Below are 14,791 nucleotides of genomic sequence, written 5' to 3'. Positions count from 1 at the left end.
GGCGGGAGCTTTCCGCAGGGATCTCCAAGGCCTGCAGGTAGGAAGGGGGTCGGAGAGGCGGCTGCACGTTTCTCCGGAGTCTGCGCCGAGCTGGGGGCCGCCTGCCCGTTTGACTTTGTCATCCGGCGGTCGGGGATACCGTTGCCGCCCTCAACTCCGGGACCCGAGACGCCCGGTCCGGCGCAGTCGGGGCCCCGCGTCAGCTCCCGGGACGTGCGCGCAGGAGATGGGCAGGGGAGGCCGAGGCCCCGCTCCCACCGCCGCTTCCGGAAGTTTCCTCAGAGGCCGGAGCCCCCCAAGCTCGGCTCAGCCCCCACGACAAGTCCGAAGTGGCGGGAAGCCGGGACCGGCGAGGCCGCCCCGACGCGAGGGCGGCGGGAAAACCTGGCGGAGGATCCGGCACAGCCCCCCGCTCGGCGTCTGGGAAGCGGAGGCCATGGCTCGCAGGTAGACTCGCCGGCGCGAAGCGGGAGCCGGCCCGGAGGGGCGGCCGGGGCCTGCGGAGGGCGGTTCAGCGCCCCTCCCGCGCCGCCGCCGGCCGGGCGATGGCGGCGACGGTTTCCCGGCTCCCCCGCCCCGGACGCGGACGGCGGCGCGTTCCGGCCCTCCCTCCCTCCCCCACGGCTGGGCCCCGCGGTCGCCAGAGCCGGTGAAGCCGGGAGGGCGGGGAGCGGCGAGGGACGGCGAGAGGGCGGAGGTTGCGTGGTGCAGGCGGCGGCGGCGGCGGCGGCGGCGGGAGGAGGAGGAGGAGGGCCGGCAGGCGGGCAGGGGAGGAGGAGGAGGAGCGGGCGCCGTGTCGCACGCAGCTCCAGGCGGGGCAGCCCGGGCGCTGAGGGACGCGGCCAGAGCTCGGCGGGCCCCGCGAGCACCCCACGCCGTCGCCCGAGCGTCGGGGGGCGCCCGGAGATGCGGGTGAGTAGCGGCTCGGGCCCGCGGCGGCGGGAGGCGGCGCAGGCCCCGGCCGAGCCGCGGCGTCGCAGTGACTAGGGCCGCGGCGCCCGAGCCCGGGCTGCCGGCGAGGCCTGAGGCGCCGCGCCGCTGCTCGGCGGAATGGCGGCCGGGCCGGAGAAGTCGTGGGCGTAGGACGCCGAGGGCGGAGCGGAGCCGGCAGGCCCGGCCTGAGTCACCGGGCCGACCGGGCTCGGCCTGGGCCGGGACTCGCGGGGCCAGGCCCGGGCTACGCACTGGGAAAAAGCCGGCCTCGCCGCGGCCTGTGGAGCCGGCCTCCGCGCCTCGCGCGCCACCCCTCCCTTCCCCTCGGCCCTGCGGGTTCCGCTCGGCCGGCGGGACTCGTGCTCTCGGGCAGCCCGGGGCACGCATTGTTGCGACGGTGCGGGGCATGATTATTGGGTAACAGCGGCGCCCCGGGCTCCATTCTCTCGGGGAGCGTGGCCGGGCAGGCGCGGGGGCATGCGGTGTGCTTTTCCAAACGAACGGAGCCCCGGGGTGTCCGCCAGCTCTCTTCAGCCGGGCTGGGCCCAGCCGGCGACCTCGGCGCGCCCCCGGGCCCGGCGGGAACGCGCGCTCTGACCCCAAAGGTAACCGGGAGCCGGGCCAGGGGGACCGAGTAGAGGGCCCGTGGCCCCGGGCTCGAGCGCCTCCGTTCTCAAACCCCGCGTGGCCCTGGACGCCCCTTCTTCCTGTCACCTGTGCACTCTGGTGACCCTGGCGATAATTAAGAAAGCGAGGGACGCTTACGCGCTCATTCTTTGAGCCTCGTCTCCGAAGTTAAGGGAGCCAGGTCTGCCAAAAAGAGGATTCCCCTTTCCGACGAGGTCACTGTTGGTGCTCGTAGTTGGCTCGCAGTCGTTGGGGGTCTGTGGTGAGGGCACGCATACAGAAATGCAGTCAAGTTGTTCAAGTGGTTTGGGTTGTTCTCTGTGTGTACTTGCTCTTTGCTAGAGTAGCATTAATACAGCCAAAAGCTAAGAACGGAGTAAAAGAGTGCTTTAGAAAGGCACTGGGGTGACAGAAGAGGAACTAAGTTCTTTTGTTCTTTAAGTTTCTAGGACCTAAACCTAACACACCGAAAAAGCGAGTGTAGTTGAGGAAAATCGGGATATGAGGTTTTTCTTTGTTTGGAAAGGTTTCAAGATGTTGGAAATTTTTCCCCCCCTAAAACTTGTATTTGTTGCATCCCATAGTAAGTTGAAACAGATATCTTATTTTAAATTGTAAGTATGCAAACGCAAGACTGGCTTGCTTTATCTTCTATTATGCCCATTTTTGGAGGTTTTGGGGGAGCACTTACTAAGCCTGGGAGGAAAGGCTGAAGTGCTTTCAGAAAATGTTAACCTTTCCCTTCCCCTCCCCCCTTGGCATCATCTTTAAAAACTATTTTGCCAAAAGCCAGCTTTAGATATGCTAGGATGTTTCATCAGCGTGTAAGGTGTTTTTGTTTTATTTTGTTGTTGTTGGGTTTTTTTTTTTTTTTGAGCCTTATGGTCAGGCCATGGTAGGTGTGGCCCAAATTCCTAGTATGTCACATCTATCTGAAGTGTGAGCTAATTTGGCCAGGTGGCTTTAGATACTACATAGACTCTGTTGTTCTAGGGAACTCCACCTTCTTGCTCTGCTTAAGCTTATTTCCCTTATATCTGACTATGAAGTCATTGAAGACAGGGAGTAAGTCCTTTACTTTGTATCCCGCAGATAACAACATAGAATGTGATCTTGATGGTACCTTGAGTGAAGTTTTAGACTAACTCTAAATTAATTTTGGGGGTTTTCCTGCTCCTCCTAATTGTGGCTGCAGAGAACAGTCAGTGCTGCTGTTGAGCTTGTTAAGAGTGCAAGTTTATTGCTGTGCTGCGTGCTTCCCTCAGTGCAGGCTGTCATCTTTCTTGTGTCTCTCCCTCCACCCCATATCTAGTTACTATGTCCTAGGGAAAAAAATGCTGAGGGTTCCTTTAGTTGTGGAAATGAAGTTTGTAAAATTAGTTATTCTCGTTTACAGACTTGGTATTTAGACTTTTTGTGTTAGTTTTGTTTTTGTTCTGTTTTGTTCTTGAAAGAAGATTGTTTACTCCTTTGCCTTTGAAGTAAGGCAGGTTAGTGCTTAAGGTGGTTCCCTACTAGGAAGATAGGCCAGCCCCACTGTACCAAAAGTTTCTGTGGGAGGGTAGCACACCTTCATTTCAGCATGGACAATTAAGTTAAAATGAACAAACTTCAAATCAAGCAATAGTTACTTGGCGTCCATCAGATTTAACTTGTTAGTGCCCCAAAGTTATGAATTCCTTGCAGTTTGAGCACTCCAAACATCCGAAAGCATAGTCTTTCTACCCTTACCAGTGAAGTCATGGGATAAGTTGTCTTTGGGGATCAGTGGTTTCGTTTTGAACTTATCTTTTAGGTGAGTCTGGAGAAAAAGCTGTTTAACCATTTATTTTAAGAGACTGTCCTAAATTCATCTTTTTTTTTAAAAAAAAAAGGAGTGTATGCATGCACGCTTGCATGTACATCACAGCACATACCTGGAAGACAAGACAAACTTAAGTAGTCTGTTGTGGATCCCAGGGATTAAACTCAATTCTTTAGACTTGGCAGCAAGCTCCTAAGGTGGTTTTTAAGTGATACCATCACAATTTTCTTTAAGTCCTTAAAGTATGTGGATTCCATGGGAATGTCATAACTTTGTAACACAGGCAGTGAGACATTGGAGAACTACCTTATTGAACATAACATACCATTCATGTTTTACCACCAGAGTTACAAAAAGCCCAAGTTTGATAGTATTTAATTTTTCTCGTGGGAAAACTAGATAGAAGAAAGATTCTGCTCTCTGGCTTCCACTCATGCTTCAGTTTGATTGCATTTCTGTTCTGTTCTGGGTTAACATCATGTCTCTTTATTTTCTTCTAACCACTTGACAGCTCAGGCATCTCCATCTCAGGAAAGCTGGGCCCTGCCATCCTTGCTAGGACGTTTTCCTAGGTCTTCATGATATCCTGTTTATGGACTATCTCAGTGCTTAACCTTCTGATGACATGGTTTCTTCTACTAGACTGACCTTTACCTTTGGGGCAGGGTGGAGCGAATCTGACCCTAGTACCTACCTAGCACAGTGCTCATGTCCACATTCGTGTACATCCTCCTGCTTCAACTCTTTACAAAGCCTTCTGAAGTGTAAATACTGACACTTACCTCCTTGTAGAAAATAGGTTTTGGGCTTTGTGTAGTTTCCATCAAGGCTATGAAGTCAGTAAAGCTCCAGGTAGGAGGTTAGAGCAAAATGGTGATTCTAGAGCTTGAACTTTTAACCAAGGGCTCACCCTGAAAGTGTGATGTAAATGAAGAAGTTAGATTAGCAGAGACTAGAGTGAAAGCGCCTTTAAGCATCGATGATGTCCTGTCATTACAACAGAATGTATTATATGTAACTATGGTTGGCTCCCAAGAATGAGTTTATTCTTCCTGGTCCTTCAGAAAACACTGGAGAGTGCTTAGACAGTGATGGTGTAGACATCAACAGTTTTAGAACTGGGGGGCTATTGTTAAATTGGGGATGCTGTTATGATTCATTGGCCTTGCAAAAATTCTTAAAATCATTTAATATGCCAAATTTTTAAAAGGCCTGTGTCAGAAAATACTTTAGAAAACAATGCCAGTTTAAGTATGTATAAAATATGCTCTGGTATAAGTAATTGAAATTGTCGGATGGTAGTGATTTTAGGTGAGCTTGTGTGCTTTAAAAAAACAGTTTCAAGTCTGTGTGGAGAAACTTAAGGATAATATAAAAAACATAGATTTTAAAGATGTGCCAATTACTTCAGAATTATAAAACTTCCTTATGATAAAATCTTTTAAACAGAGCAAAAGGCAAATGACAAACTAAGGAAAAAAATTTCTTTTTTTTTTTTTTTTGAGACAGGGTTTCTCTGTGTAGCCTTAGCTGTCCTAGACTTGCTTTGTAGACCAGGCTGTCTACAAATCCTCCTGCTTCTGCCTCCCTGAGTGCTGGGATTACAGTCATGTGTCACCACAGGGGCTGCTAAGAAAATGTTTTTATAAGCAAATTTGGTTTCTATACTATCAAGGTGGGCGAACTGAAGTAGGAAACATGAAAAATCTTCAGCTTCTCTAGCAGTATTCCCAGAACTGGAAATCTGTAATGTTTTAAAATAAGCCGCTTTTGTTGAAGATGGAGAAGTATTGCCTACTCATTGCTAGAAAGAATATAAGTAAATATAATTTTTTAAAAGCTTTTATTTTTTGTGTGGGGGTGTTTATATTCACATATATGTATACCATATGTGAGCCCAGTGCTCAGAGACCTGATGACCACAGAGGCTGGAAGAGACCATCTGATCCCTGTAATTGGAGTTACAGGCCACCATGTTGGTCGTGGGAACTAAATCTGGGTCCTCGGGAAATACTCTTAAATGCTGAGCCATCTCTTCAGCCCCAACTAAGTATAATTTTTCCAAGAGCAAATGTGTAATAAAAACTTTCAAAATGATGTATAATTTGAAATAGCTATCTTGCTTTTAAGGATTTTGTTAACAATATAAAAAGTGATTAATATATTAATGATTTTCTCCCAATGTCATATATGATGTATGTAATGCCTTATTGTGCATTCATTTTAAGTTTGGGCCTATTATAGAAGACTGTTTCAGCATTGTTTAGATGAATCTACATTTCTGTAATCTGTATTGAATATTAAAAGTCTAAAGATACTAAAGATTAATATATGTATATAAAGTTATTTTTTTATAATTTATTTTATGTGCATTGGTGTGAGGGTTTCAGATCCCTTAGAATTGGAGTTACAAACAGTTGTGAGCTGCCATGTGGGTGCTGGGAACTGAACCCAAATCCTATGGAAGAGCATACAGTGCTCTTAATTGCCGAACCATCTCTCCAGCCCCTATAAAAAGTTTTTTAACATGTGAATGTATGCATGTTTGAAAAATAACTACGTTGGTAATGATTATCTTTAAGAAGTCATTTGGTTTAGTTTTTCTATACTGCACATGTATTTATAGATAGAGAACTGAAAATACAATATGGTGGATTGGTGCTTTGGAAATGTTTTTGGGCCACGCTGCTGGGGATGGAACTCAGGGGAGTCTCAGATGCCTTGTATGCTAGGCAAGTCCTCCAGCACTGAGCTACATTCTCAGCTCAGATAATTTTCAAAAGCATAAATTCTAAGAAAATAGTAATACAAGAATCACTGCCAAGAAAGGCTGCTGCGTATTCAGTATAGAGTTACTTGATATTTGATTTACCTCCTTTCCATGTGGTAATGGGTAGGGTTAAATGTCTGACTTGGTAGCCTGATTCCAATGGTCAGATTCTCCTTAGTCTTCTGTTTTCATTCATTCTTGTATATGTATTCCTTCACATACTTCGGATCCCTGTCATTAAACTGTCTTAATCTCAGGAAGCACAATGTTTTGATATTTTATTGTTTATTTAAAATAGCCTTCATAGTGGAGGTTTCCTTTCTTTTCCGCTAAAAGTGTGTGTGTACAGATAATGTGGTACACATGCATACCACATTATCACACAGTTGTGGAGGTCAGAGGACAGACTTGTGGCACTCAGTTCTCTTCTTCTACCATGTGGGTTCTTGGGATCAAATTCAGGTTACCGGGCCTTGAGGCAGGTGCCTTTCCCTGTTGAGCCATCTGGGCAGCTGACTTTTTCTTTTCTTAGGTGATAATTGAACTTCTCCTCCTGTTTTGCTTACTTTATAACTCCTAATAATAGGAGATACATTTTAAGTTAAATGTTTAAACTGTAATCAGTTGTCTATGAAAGATCCTCTAAATTAGAAATACTGTGGGAATTAGTAGAAGATAGGTACACAGAAATGTGTGCATAAAATGCACAGAAACTGCCACCGGACATCAAGGGGGAAATGTCTCTGCTACACAGAATACACTAATTATATACTCGCTAAAATAGTTAGCTGTGCCTGATATGCATCTTAAACTCACAAAGTGGAGAAAAGGCAAGAGAACTTAGACCTTCCTTTTTGGGGGTAGAGAAGAGGCCTTCTCGGATCAGACTAGAAGGAAAGGTTTGGGACCTTGCATGAACATGAGCTTGATGTTCATGAAATGGACTCCTCAGTCCCACATAGAATCCTAGGAGTGGGTTCAGAGCTCAGGTTTGGGAAAGATGGAAGACAGTATAGAATGGTGGACTTCTCCATCTTAAGGATTAAATAAAACACAGGTTAATGTTACAGGAATACTGGTGTTCAGCACTAAGTTCATGCCGAAGGATTGCTGAATACATGCTTTTTGACTTGCTGCCCCTCAGCTCTCTCCTTCTTACAAATTCCATATATTGGAAGAAGTCCATCTTCGCTCTCCTGTTGGAAACTAGATTTTGACATGTGTTACAGAACTGTATGATGCTAATTATATAGTTACTGAAGTTCAGCTTAAGTGCTTCCTATTTGGTATGTGATGAAAGACCACCTCAGAAAAGTACGTAGAGAGAGGTAGGTCACTACTACCAGGCCCCCAAAGGATACAGAAAGAAGCGAGGGTGAAGGGATGTTGAAGACTGATAGCTGGTGGAGGAATTTTACCTGTTAGCTCTGCAGTGGTATCTTTGTATATGTTTTGGGTATAATTGACTTGGCCTTGTACAAAGATTTCTTTTTTTGGTTTGGTTTTTTTGTTTGTTTGTTTGTTTGTTTTGGTAAATGTATATGAGTGTTTTGTCTTCGTGTAGTTTGAATAAGAATAAGAATGCCCGCCATAGTATCATATATTTGAATGCTTAGTCGTCAGGGTGTGGCACTATTTGAAAAGGATTGGGAGTTACAGCCTTGTTGGAGGAAGTGTGTCTGCACTGGGGGTGGGCTTTGAGGTTTCAAAAGTCTAGATGCCCCTTCCCCAATTACACGTAACCCTTAGTGGATCAGGATGTTTAATGGAGGGTTTCGGTTTGTGTGTTATGTAAATATGTTTTTGTTTTAATCCCAAGTATGGGTCTTTAGTTGGGCTATAATTTGTCCACACTCATTAATTGTCACGTTCAGAGTGTGACCTTTGCCAGCTGGTGTTGTTCAGTGTTGGCATGTGGTGTGGAGTTTAGAGAGACCAGAGGCAGTGAGGCAGTTTGGAGCAGACAGACGGAGGGAAATGCTTTAGGATGCAGCAGTGTATCGTAGAGGAGACTGCTAGCGGTTGGTGGAGATTGGAAAAGAGCCCTAAAGAACCCCATGACTCTAACCAACCAGGAGAAGTAAAGAGGTCTGGGCCCCCTCTACCCATTAACCTTTTCTCTCTCCTTCTCAAGGTTAAGGGGTTGGTGGGAGGCAAGCAGAGGCCTAAACATCCCAAATAAAGGAGAAATTTTAAAAAGGACGACTACAGATGGCTTTCTGCTACCAGATGTAGCACTCAGTACTCCAGCACCATGCTATGCTCCCTGCCGTTATGGTAATGGACCTCTGAAACTAAGCAAGCCCCCAGCTAAATGCTTTTGTAAGAGTTACCTTGGTCATGGTGTCTTTTCACAATAGAACAGTGACTAAGACAATATATGTGTACCTCCTACATGCTTGGTGTTGGAGGAGGCCAGGAGAGGGTGTCACATCCCCTGAAACTGGAGTTAACAGCTGTTTGTGAGCCACCGTGTAGGTGCTGGGGACCAAACTTGGGTCCTCTGGAAGAGTTAACAAGTGCTCTTAACTGCTGAGCCATCTTCCAGTCCTTTTGTTTTTAAAATATGGGATCACTTTGGCTATTTCAAAGTTTTGATTTGTTTTTTTGATTCTAATGTTTTATAATGAATAGACTCATTCTGCTTGTTAACTGCTTTTTCAGAATTAAAAAAAAGATTTCCTTGTGTGTGTGTACAAGGGCATAACACACATGCAAAAGTCAGAGGGCAACTTTGAGGAGTTGGTTTTCTCCTTCTACCATGCGGACTTGAAAATCTAAGGTCATGAGGCAAATGCCTTCATCTACTGAGCTCTCTCACCAGCCTTTGTGTCTAATCTCAGTGCTGCTAAAAGATAAACACACACACACACACACACACACACACACACACACACACAAAACCTGTGGGAAAAATCTGGATTTTTGTAGTTTTAATGTTTTTATCTTTACAAAAATGAGTATATTTTCACCTGGAAACACGAATAATGTTTGTTTTTAAATAAGATACTTAAATATAAGCTTGAAAAGCCATTCTTGAGCAATACCCAAATAAGTGAAGCCTGGGATTTGGGAAAGTTTCCCTGGCTTCCTTAGCTAAAATTGCAGGTCTGTGTCGTTAGTCTCAGTCATCAGCATGGTTGTTTTTGAGTGCAGCAGTAAAGACAGCGTGTGGCTCAGTGTAACACCAGTTAAAACTGCTGTAAGAACATACCTTCATGTGGCAGGTACTCTTTATGCTTCTCTAAAATACAGACTTCAGGGTTCTTTAGTTTGGGTTTTGGTACCGGGGAGTGAATCTAGGGCCAGACATGAGTTACTGCAGATGAGCTGCTAGTGTGTTTCTCCTGCCCCTCAACAGTAACTGCCATCCCAGCTTCTGAAGGGCTTAAGGTGGGAGGATCATTGGAGCCCAGGATGTGAGATCAGCCTCGTCCAGTTACGAAGACAAAGGCTGGAAACCCTATAACCACTCTTATATTTGACAGATAAAAGCAAGTTTTGCAAGTTGTAAAGATTTTGTAATTGAAAAGAAAGCCATGAATCTTGATTGGGAGAAGGTAGTTGAAGAAAAATCTGCAGCATATACAAAATACCAGAGACTAGTCTTTTTGAAAACCATCTTCTAAGGGGAAGTTGGTATTGTAGGATGTGGGAGACCCTGTGTCAAAAACAAAACCAAACCCAAAGTGGGTTGGTGGCATCTGAGAGGCACTGAAGGTTGGCTTCTTCTAGCTTGCATATATACAAGGACATGACGGCTTTTTGTAAATGTTGCATTGATCACATGCCCAGAACAAGGGTGGCAGCAAGAGGTAATGTCAAACTTACAGTGAACTCTTGGGTGCTTCTAGAATTACTCTGAGTAGCTCACCAGAAAGGGGTTGGGATGTACAACTTGACCTCTTTTCTTGGGGTAACTTGTCTTCAAAACAAACTTGGTAGAACTCCAAGTTGGGTCTGGTGTGAAGATCTATAACCTTGGCTACTCAGCAAGCCAAGGCAGGAAGATCACAGGTCAGGTTAGCACTGGCAACTTAGTGACCTGCCTCAAAGTGAAAAATATGCAAAGTGTTAAGGATGCAGCCATGTGGTACAGTGCTTGCCTAATGTTCATGATGACTTTTGTCATGGGGGGGGCAAATAATCAAAAACATTGAAATATGTACTCGCTTCAGCTAATTTGTTAATTTGTAATGGGATAGGAAGATTGCTTGAATGTTAGTGGCCTAACTAAGGAGAGTGGCTGATGAGTTTTCAGCTCAGGGTTACATGACTTATTTTTGTAAAGTAGAAAAAGAGTTGTTTGTTATTTTGTCGTTAATTGAAAACCCTGACGAGGTGATGAACAGCTGCATGCTTTCCTCATGATACTGAGCAGGTAGTTTCTCAGGGCAAAGTGGTCACTGTGCTCATGAGGCGGTTGGAAATTGACTGAGTAAGACTGTGAGACCTCAAGTTGAAGTACAGTTCATTGCCACAGTCATTGCATATTTGTACTACTTAGCCTAAGCAGTTCTCATGTAGAAGCCTAAGTGAGAGAGGGAGAAAGACAAGGGACCATTACCATACACCTCTGCTGGGAACATTTTGGTCTAGATCTGGGGGCACTACTGTCCTGGTATCATTGTATCAAAAGTATTGTGGAATTTACAGGCAGCATTTATTTATTTCGTTTTGACTAGAAAACCACTATTGTCCCCCTAGACAGTGAAGGCTCAGCAGTGAAGAGATCTGCTAGTGAGTGGTGGAGTGAGAATTTCAAGTTCCATAAACACTTAACGTTTGTCTTTGAAATACTCTTGTAGTATTTCTATAGTGCTGCAGGCATCTGAAATGCTTAAAATCAGAAACATTGAGGGCCAGCTCAATGCTCCAAGTAGGAAATCCACACCAAATTTCATGTGACTTGTCACTGTTAAAACACTGGCACACTGACAGTGTTGTATGAGACTACCATCATTTCAGCCTCTGTATAAAGTGTGTGCCTAAATGAGGCTGGTATTTAGATTTGAATCGCATACCCAAAATATCTTATGTGTGCCTATGACATTCCAAAGTGGGGGAAAAAGACTTCTGGTTCTGAGCACGTGACTAGGAGTACTCAGCCTGTAATGCATGCTTTGCTAGGCCCTATGAGGTTTGCTGCTTTCCCACAGAAAGTAGTTCCAGTTGCTATTTACTAAATTGATTTCCTGACCTGTAATAATGGATTATAGCTCTCAGTTTGGACAACATGCATACTATAGGTGGTTGATTGTGATAAAATATAATTCTATTTCTCCTTGTTTTTTAAAGAAAAACTGCTTAGCAATAAAATACATAAGGTAACCAATCTTACTGGAGAAATTTGATTTAACTAGATTATTGAGCGAAAGTATTGCCCTGGAATTGAAAATTGAAATTTAGTTCTTTAGCAATTAAAACTAGGCTATTTGGGGGCTGATGAGATAGCTTAGCGCGGGTAAAAGTGCTTGCAACCAAGCCTGACCACCTGAGGTTGAACACACATTGTGGAAGGAGAGAACCAATTCCTGCAGGCTGTCCTCTGACCTACATACAACACACACATTCTCATTCTTTGTCTCTCTCTCGGACACAATGTTTCTTTACCCCCCCAAGTACATAACTATAATAAATTTTTTGAAAACTAGATTTTGACACATAGATCAGTTCTGTACGTTATCTTTAGGGTCTCATGTGTTCATGTTTCTTGGCAAATTTTCAAGTTTCCTAAATGCTCTGTTGGAATGATAGTGGAATGATAGTAATTAAAATAGGAAGACTATATAGAGGATGGCTGAGCTAAACTTCAGCATGAGTTGAGGAATTTTAATACTTTTAATGCTTGATAGATATTTAGGCTTTAATAGAGATATTTTTCTAATAATCATTCTGGTTCCAATTCTAAGGGAACCAAAATTGTTTACTAATTGCTAGATATTCCTATGAGCAAATTCCATGCTTTATGATATCTGAGATTTTTTTTTTATAGTTGAGAAAGTATGTGTGAGAGAATGATTATGTAACTATTCTACAATCAGAAGATCAACAAAAACGACGAAAAGACTGCTGCATTCATTTTGTAAAAATGATTTCAGAGCTCTGTTTGCTTTTGGAGGGTGGTGAGAGTAGGGCAGGGAGCTATGAGGCTCAAAATACATAATTTATTTGCTTTTGTCCTCCTCCAAGACTGTGGGTCATTTTCTACTTTCTAATACCATCAGTTTCTATAGTATATACAGCTTTTTGAATAACTGTATTTCTCTTAAATCTTTAAATGATTTTTAAAAATTTTATGTGTATGAGTGTTTGCCCATACATATATATGTGTGTATTATGTGTGTGCTAGGTTGCTGTGGCCAGAAGAAAGTGTTGGATCCCCTGGAACTGGAGTTGTAGATGGTTGTGAGCCAACATCGTGCCAAGAATTAAACTGTGATCCTCTGCAAAGTATCCTCAGAGTCAAATGTATCCTCATAATATTTAGAGTACTTAACTAACTTGTGTTCCTAGAACATTTGTATTGTGCTAGGGTACTGTTAAGTGCTGAAAATCAAACTGTCAAACAGGCAACAACTCCAGCCATAGAACCGTGGACCTGTGGATCATTGGTTTTGCTTTGTGAAATCTGTAAGGGAGTGAGATTTTCTGTATACAGATACTCATACATACATGTGATAGTTAACTGATAAGTTGATGGAATTTAGAGTCACCATAGAAACAAATCTCTGGTCACATCTGTGAGTTATTGTCTAGGTAGGTTGGGATGGGCAACTAGAATCCTGAGCTCAATAAAAAGGAGCAAGCTGGCTGAGCATAGACTTCAGTCTGCCTCTGCATACTGACTATGGATGCAGTGTGCTCAGCTGCCTAGACTCCTGCTGTCATGCCTTCCCCTTTATGATGGACTGTACCCTTAAAATGATTTGAAGGAAAGCCAGCCTTCTTGGTATTTGATATCAGCAATAGAAAAGGGTAACTGTACATTTTCCATATAACAGTATAAATATAAAACATACTTAACAAAAGCGATTACCCAAATAGCAATACTTATTAAGAAAGCCTAATTTTGAATTAATGTCAGTTCATATTAGTGTCCTTTGTTCACTAATGTTTTCTGTCTTACAGAATACAAGTGTTATCAACAGTGAACTTCTAGTTTTCTTAAGGAAAGTTTTACAAAATACTATATGAGTAAGTTCATCCTAGGATTGCCCTTGCTTTTAATGGATTGTAAGCAATTTCTAGTAAATGCATATGAATTAGAAACTCATGGATTTTAAAGAACATCACCTACCGCCCTGGGTTTTAGAAGGCATCATTGCCAGGAGGGTTCCTACTATTTCCAAGCTGGTTTTGTTGTTGTTTTGTTTTTACCTATGGGGTCTTATTTAATCTTTATGTCAATTCTGAGAATTTCATGTTTAATTTCCTGCTCATACCTTCTTAAGGTGAACTTGTTTATATTTATGACTTACAGTGCGATAACTTACTCTTTGTTTTGTAGTAGTAGTAGTTGGGATCCAGGGCCTTGTGCATACAGATCAGAGCCCTTACTGCTGAGATAGTATACTTCAAATCCCCTAAATATGGTTAAATGATAAAATCAAGCTATACATAATTCAGTAACCTTACATATTTATCCTGTTATAAGAACTTTCAGGATTTCCTCTTAGCACATCTCTTTTTTTCTGTATTTTTCAGCATGTATCCAGTATCCAGTATGTTATTAACTATAGTCACTATGCTATACAGTAGCTTCCCAGAGCTTATTCATCTGGTACAACAGAAACTGAGTCCCTTGAACAATGCCCCTCATCCTTCCCACACCCTGTGCTTAATTTTTAAGGATTACTTTAACATGAATGAATGAATGAATGAATGAATGAATGAATGAATGCATGTGATTAGAATTGTCAGTATGGAAGGACCCAACTGTTGTTGACTTATAGGTGAATCTGCTAGTCACACTTAGGTTTTGCTGTGTTTATCTCGTCTCAGCAATTGGTGTGTTTATACAATGCCATCTGGTGGTGAGCTGAGTTGGGGGTCACAGGGTTGGGGTTGCCAAGAGAACTTGGTTTAAGGGAGTGGAAAGCAGAAACATAAGCATGCTGTAGAAGAATATGGTCTGTTTTGTATCAGATTGTGAATTCATGGTCACATAAATTCAGCTAGGAGACATACAGAAAGGTTTTGAATAAGGTATGTGGTATTTTTGGTAATTGAGGCATGATAGCTATCATAGCTATTCATTTATTTGTAAGTTATACTTGCATTCTAGCTTCAGAACTTAAAACTCACATCTCATTCTAGTGCCGTGTTGTAATGAGGAGTGGGAATAACACATCTGAGGTGTTCTGGGGATTCTGCTGTGACAGTGGTCTCAGAAAAGCAGTGTCTGTGTCTATTAGCAACCGGAATCCACCATCTTCTCAGAATTGTTTTTAGAGGGCTGTTCACCATTTCCACTGGGCTGTCCGCTGGCTTCTTGCTTCCCACTCTGGTAGAGGCCTCTGCCTACCCCATGAGTATTGGGGGTTGGAGTATTGGGGCCTGTGTACATGTCCACCACTGGCTATTCATCTGGAGCAACATTCTTTAAGGCCATCAATCCCCAGACACTTACTACAGTCAATGACTTTTTCAAAATA

At 43.6% G+C, this 14,791-nt stretch overlaps 1 protein-coding gene across 5 annotated transcripts in view; it reads left to right on the top strand.

Annotated features, from left to right (window-relative positions):
* Positions 1–14,791, top strand: part of Cul1 (cullin 1) — a 74,454-nt gene continuing 59,663 nt past the window's right edge. Inside the window, exon 1 of one of the 5 annotated variants that reach the window (XM_021635092.2) lies at positions 1–37. The gene's annotated coding sequence lies outside the window, so the exon portion shown is untranslated. Of the gene's footprint in view, positions 38–316; positions 448–775; positions 913–1,304; positions 1,539–13,314; positions 13,332–14,791 lie in introns of those variants that run through there. The other 4 variants (XM_021635091.2, XM_021635090.2, XM_060380091.1 and 1 more) reach the window with 4 other exon arrangements.

Source organism: Meriones unguiculatus, chromosome 3, assembly GCF_030254825.1.
Source record: "Meriones unguiculatus strain TT.TT164.6M chromosome 3, Bangor_MerUng_6.1, whole genome shotgun sequence".
NCBI lineage: Eukaryota > Metazoa > Chordata > Mammalia > Rodentia > Muridae > Meriones > Meriones unguiculatus.
The sequence above is the reverse complement of the archived record's forward strand: the minus strand, read 5'-3'. Positions and strand labels throughout refer to the sequence as shown.